General features: G+C 38.5%; 1 long non-coding RNA gene across 1 annotated transcript; it reads left to right on the top strand.

Annotated features, from left to right (window-relative positions):
• Window positions 1–579: 579 nt before the first annotated feature.
• Window positions 580–5,949, top strand: LOC124504293 (uncharacterized). Its single transcript, XR_006960367.1, has 3 exons — window positions 580–919; window positions 4,787–4,884; window positions 5,910–5,949. It is a non-coding gene; the product is annotated as an uncharacterized LOC124504293 (long non-coding RNA).
• Window positions 5,950–6,779: the final 830 nt, after the last annotated feature.

The raw sequence follows: 6,779 nt of genomic DNA, 5'->3' as shown, positions 1-6,779 counted from the left end.
CAGACACTTTCCTGATACTGAGAGCTGAAAAGGCAGAATAATGTGTATGATCCATATCCACATGACTTCTCGGAAATCCCATTAAGATAAAGAGCTGAGAATTATGGAGCTGGCCTGGTTCCCACTGTTGTCTCACTGAACTGTAGGGATGGGTGTGGATAGTAAGAGGAGAAAAAGGTAGACACAGGTCTGCTGAGGACTTGTGAGAAAATACCACAGGCTAATTTATCATCATTGTCTTCAGAAGTGACATAAGTGCTCATTGGGGACAACTTTGAAAGCCACTTCATAGAGAAAATATGAGATGGATTTTTCCAATTGTCATTCTGCTGTAAATTCACCATATTCTTTTCAACAATTCCTACCTCTTTTATTTTTAAAGTTTTTTTAATGTTTTTTGAGGAGAAGGAGAGGCAGAGAGAGAGGGAGTCAGAGAATCCCAAGCAGGCTCCACAGTCAGTGTGGAGCCCCAATGCAGGGCTTGATGTCAAACCCTGGGGTCATGACTTGAGCCAAATCAAGAGCCATACATTTAACCAACTGAGCCACCCAGGTGCCCCAACAATTCTTACCTTTTTTGTGATGTTTCTCTCAAATAAAGAGTAAGAATAGGATTCTTAACTACATATATATTTAACTTTCAAGAGATAGTCCTTCTGTCAGTAAAGCATGGCTCAGGAAAAAGAAAGAGAGAGCTGTAAGGTTTCATTATAATATTATCTCGTTCTAGGCCAGGAAGAAAGTCAGCCATAAAAAAAACCCTGTGATTTGTCTTTTTGCTCAAGGGACTGAACACCTTGGACACCTGAGAAATTGCTTTTACTTACTATGATGAGCTGACTGGTAGATTTCACTCAGGTGCTGCAAAAGAAGTTGAAAGTGGCCTTTGTTTTCCTGATTATGAGGCTGTTGGCATGAGGTAAGTTTACAATAACCCAGAGAACCTTGGGAGCATCTGTTATTTATTGTTGAGGAGAGAGCTGAGATAGTAAAGGTCTCCTTCAACAGATTGAAAGAATCTCTGAGCTTGAGAACTGCTAGAAGGGTTCATTAAAAAACAAGAGCCATTACTCAGGACACAATACCATTAGCACTACCCTGCCTCAGTTATCAGGGTTAATGGGGGTGCTGGGGTTCAGGGTTAGAATATATGTCTTTAATCTATCTTCCTGTACAGAACAAAACATTTCTTCTGTTGGGATTTCTAAAAGCTGAGTGCCCTGGCTTGCTGGTTGTTTAGATATTTTATCTGTTTCCATCTTAAGAAGAGGCCCTCCAGATTTGTGGCACAAAGCTTTTAAAAAGTAGTTTAAAAGGGCACTAGAGAGGAATCAATAATTCTACTCTTGTGGCATCAGAAGCTACAGTTGGGCACTATGATGTTCTCATAGTTTCTGAATTCCCTCATTGATAGTATTTGATTATATTGGAAAATTTCAGTTGATAAGGTCTAAAACAGAATCCTCTAACCCAGATTTTTCTATTAATGTTGAGGGTCAAAATCACAACACACACACACACACACACACACACACACACACACAAACACACACACACACACACACGCACACATACTTTTGCCCCTCCTAACAAGTTTATAGAAAAGAAAATAACAACAACTAACATTTTATTGAGTGTTTCTGGGATTGCTCTCAGTAAAACTAATTGCAATGACTTCTAATATCTCAAGTTCTGTAGATTATGTATTAAGTTACTTTTAGGGGCGTCTGGGTGGCTCAGTTGGTTGAGCATCCGACTTTGGCTCAGGTCAGGATCTTGTTGTTCATGAGTTCGAGCCCTGCATTGGGCTCTGTGCTGACAGCTCAGAGCCTGGAGCCTGCTTCAAATTCTGTGTGTGTCTCTCTCTCTGCTCCTCCCCTGCTCATGCTCTGTCTCTCTCTCTCCCTAAAAAATAAAAAAAAATTAAAAAAATTTTTTTAAAGTTACTTTTAATTCTCAGTTAACTATAAATTATAGCTAATCTTGCATGCATATAAAGTACAATTTCATGTATTTGTATATATACAAAATATTGTGTATATATATAATTATATATAGTATATGTGTGTATATATTTGCATATATAAAAGTTATACATCTTATTTGTACCTTATTGCATCTTTTCCTGGGCATTCTGATGAACTGAGGTCCGGTCAGTAAAGAGCTGTGTTTTGATTCTAACAAAAGATACTCTGTGTATAAAGAACTTAACTAAGATAAAGAGTTATGTTCTCTTGTGTGAAGGAAATCGGGAGGCAGGTGGTTTGGAGTTGGTATGGTGGCTGTGTGGGCCTCAGGACCCAGGGCTCCTGGTGTCTTTCCATCCTGCTACCTTTAGCTCTGGTCTTCAACCTTGGGTCACCTCATTGTCTCAAGATGACTGCTGGAGCATTCTAAGCAGAAAGAGGAGAAAAGGCGGGAACGGCAAATAGTGGACCCAGCAGCTGAGTTATCCTCCATAGAGGAGTATTTAAAAGGGAGGGCCATGGGGAATGTGAAAGTCAGTAGGTTTTTCTTTTAACACATAAAGCACATACCAGTTGGGCAGCATAGTGTATTGATATGAAATTTAACCATTGTTTCTGTTTCCTAGGACCTGACCATGTAAATCTTGATAAGAAAGACACAAACACTTGAAAGTTCCCTGTGGCACCTATATTTAACATTTATTTAAAAAACACTTCTTGATGATATACTAATACTGGAATTACACAGTGGAGGATGTTGCTGAACCACTCTACACAAAAATTGTGTAGTACCTCTGGTTTTGCACAACTGAGAAAAGGAGGTCTCATTTATTTTGTCCATCCTCCTTCACACTTGGACCCAGTATTTCTAGACAAGTGACCACCACAAAGAAATTGCCTTTCATAAGTAATAATGTTTTCCAATTTTGCCTAGCCTAAGACTTGTAAAACTTTTGACAAAGTTTATCATAATATATTAAAATAATATAATATTAGGCATGCTAGTATAGCACATGATATATATAAAACGTATCAGGTAGCCAATATAATATTATGTTAAGCAAATATATTTACAGTGAAAAGCAAAGATACTATACTATTGTAGCTTATAAAAACAGGTAAATGCAGGACTTCCATTAGAGTTTGAAAAGCAGAGAATTAATTCTCACATAACTTAACCTATGTTGGCCTGAAACCTCACACTGAACTGTTCATTTCCACTGGCCCCAAAGCAGGTAAAAGAAACGCCATTCCTGCCAGGCTATTCCCTCACTGGTAATAATAAGTTAGTTAAACGTTCTTTCTTTCTATGCTATCCTTTGTGGATGGGCGACTACCTTGCCACAAGGGATATTGTGACAGTAGTGAGTTGAATATCATATTGAGTCGAAGTACCAGAACATAAAAAAGCATTTTATAACTCTTTTTAAAAAATAGACCATCATTATTTTTTTTTAAAACATCTATTACCCTTACCACTATCAACAAAACCAAGGAGGAAGGATGAAAATTCATTCAGTCTGCTCCTTCCTCCAAGTCCATTTGCTTTTAATAAATTTGCATGGTTCCCACACACATTTCTCATAAAAATATTCTCTTATTTTAGCAATTTCCAAGAGATTTTGGCCCCAACAATTTTCCAGTTTTCAAATATACTAACAGGAGTTTTTCATTTGACATGTACATAAATATGTGACTCGGCCTTTGGTGATTGGGAATGATTTATAAGAAGCGTGCTTAATTAATATTCATCTGTAACATCCTAGGAGTCATAGAGTTGAATATGTGCAGCAAGATGGCATGCGTCTCTGTCTCCCCCTTTAACGTGCCTACACATGAGATTATGCCAGGATGCATGTCCAAGAGCAGCAATTGCCTCTGAACATCAGCTTTTAGGTAGAGTTTTCTTTCCTAGCTAGTTTCCAATGATCTCCTTGAAGAAATTACATCTTGTTTTCAATATCCAGGGCTTTTCCTCTTAGAATGAGACTACAGCTTAAGCAAAACTGCACTGATGAAGGTCATTTCAGTTCTGATTCTTAATCTCTAAAATCAAAGAGTGTGAGAAGCACCTGGGTGGCGCAGTTGGTTAAGCTGCCAACTCTTGATCTCAGCTCAGGTCATGATCTCACAGTTTGTGAGATAAAGCCCCACATACAGCTCTGTGCTGATGGTGGGGAACCTGCTTGGGATTCTGTCTCTCCCTCTCTCTGTGTCCCTCCCCCACTTGTGTGCTTTCTCTCTCTCTCTCTCTCTCTCTCTCTCTCTCTCTCTCTCTCTCTCTGTCTTTCAAAAAGTAAAAATAAACATTAAAAAAATTAAAAAATAAAATAAAATCAGAGACCATGACATCTCATTATTAGCCAGTTGGCTCTCCCTCACGGGCCGCACATGCAGCTGTGTTTTAAGAACATTTTAAGAACAGTGCTCTCTGGAGATTGCTGGCTTACCTTTTCTCCACACTGCTTACCGAAAACATAATTTCTAACACATACTATCTATCTTGTTTCATCATTAACCTTGGGAATATCTTTATAGCTACATAGGAAAAATTGTGGCATAAAGTTAGTTTTTGGTTAATCAAAAGAACAAGTTCTAGATTCTAGTGGTTATATACATAGTACGACATATTCTACCTTATAGAATATTATTAAGTGAGTGGGGAAAGATGAGATATTTAGTAAGTGACAGTGAGACTATTGGGTAGTTATTTGAAAAATAAATTCATATATATATGTATGTATATATCAGTGAGATTGGGATGCAGTAAGTGACCAAAAACAACAAAGGTATAATTTGTGACCACATTATGTTCCCAGTATGTGCGGCCTGGGACTCTTCACTACCTTCAGTCCATGAGCCAGGTTGACCAGGCAACCACCGTTAGAACATAGCTGGCTGCTGTGACGAGGAAGAGGTAAGAAGGGTCTTACTGGTGATTCAGTGTTCCAAACCCAGATTGAAAATCATCACTTCCATGAACAATTCATTGACTGGAACCAATTGCATGGCCCAGAACTAGCAGGGCCTCATCCACAATGGAATCAAAACATGCACTATCACCATGTGCCATGAAGGCAGGAACTGGATATATTTGTTAAATCAGATATTTGGCCCACTGTGCCTCCTTCAAGTAAAATGAACTCATTTCCTCCCCATTAAAAAGGAACAGAAAATATCACTTAATAATGGCATTCAGCTCAGAGTCCAGGCTCTCCACCCTGTGATAGGTGGGAGTTCTGACATCAGAGTTGAGGTGTAGGAATCTGCATTGGGTTGGAATGTGGCTTCTCTTTATCTGGAGACTTATGACCTAAAAAAAAAAAAAATGTTTCCTAACTTCTATAGAAGAATTCTTCAATTGTGGACCAACATGATCAAATATTTGAAATGTAAATTCTCAGACCCCACCCCAGACCTGCTAAATCAGAAATGCTAGAGGTGAGCCTAGTTGCTTATGCTTAATCCCCAGGTGATCCTGATAAAAGGTTGCTAAGCACTGTCCTATATGGTGCACAGCTATAAAACAGGAATAGAATAACCACAATAAAGGTGAAAGAATGGGAGACTTCAGTGGGCATTTGTCTATGGCAATTCTGAAGTCCTCTCTTGCTTTTTAATAAAACACATTTTGGTTCTTAAGATTCACAATTAAAACATACATATAATTTCAATTGTTTGGACAATTTTAGAAGTCAAAATGTATATTTATGTCCACCAAATGCAACTGAACATTTTAAACAAAATTATGTGGGTAAAAGTCTTGCATTATGTTCTGATTACAATTTGTAAAAGGGCAGAAACACATGCAGATGTTTTGAAAAGTGTGCTGAGGGTCTTCAGGGATGTGACCTTGTTAGTGAGTACAAAGTAATTATATGTTAACCACGTTTTAAATTGATTATTAGAAAATGATGTGTCTTTTGTTTTGTTTTGAGACAGAAAGTGTGCGCGCGCAAACACAAGTGGAGAAGGAGCAGAGAAAGAGGGGGAGGAAGACAATCCCAAGCAGGCTGTATGCTGTCAGTGTGGACCCCTACATGGGGGGCTCGAACCAACAAACAGAGAGATCATGACCTGAGCCAAAAGCAAGAGTGGGACGCTTAACCGACTGAGCCACCCAGGCACCACCATCAGGAAATGATGTTTTAAGTAAGCATTTTATATCCTGACACGTAGTTTAGACTTTCACGTAGATGTTCTACTTTATTTTGTCTCTGTTTTTAGGACATTGGTTGAGGATTGAATGTTGGCATTTAATGTATTATAATTTTCCCCATTTATATAATGAAGTAGGTTTCCAATTTTTATTTTCATGTAGAATTTCCGATTTTCAAGAATGGATACCTAAATAGTTAAGGGGAAGTATTTCTTTACTTTCTTCCCCTGTACTGTTCTGTCTCTCTTTTGACCTCACTGGGAATATGTTGGTTTTAAAATGTGACTACCAGTTCTTAGACACACAATTCATTAAGAGTTGGGGTTTCTGTCTCCTTCCCTTTGATCTGGGTGGACTTGAGACTGCTTTGACCAAAAGACGACTTCTGATGCCGGCTGATAAAAAGCCATGTAGCTTATGCATTGTTTGCTAGAACATTCACTCTTGGAGTGCTAAGCCATTGTCATGTAAGAAGTTCAAGCACCCTAGGCTATCATCATGTTGAGGAAGTTCTAGCAACCTGAAGAAGCTTAATGTAGTAGATGTTCTAGATGACAGTCTCAGCTGATCCTAGCCTTTGAAACATCCCAGCCACAGTGCTAGATATGTGAGTGATTAGCCTTTTGATGATTCTAGCCTCTATCCATTCATGT

Source organism: Lynx rufus, unplaced genomic scaffold (assembly GCF_022079265.1).
Source record: "Lynx rufus isolate CCGP_SWC_20201006 ecotype Redwood Valley unplaced genomic scaffold, mLynRuf1.p SCAF_8, whole genome shotgun sequence".
Lineage (NCBI taxonomy): Eukaryota > Metazoa > Chordata > Mammalia > Carnivora > Felidae > Lynx > Lynx rufus.
The sequence above is the reverse complement of the archived record's forward strand: the minus strand, read 5'-3'. Positions and strand labels throughout refer to the sequence as shown.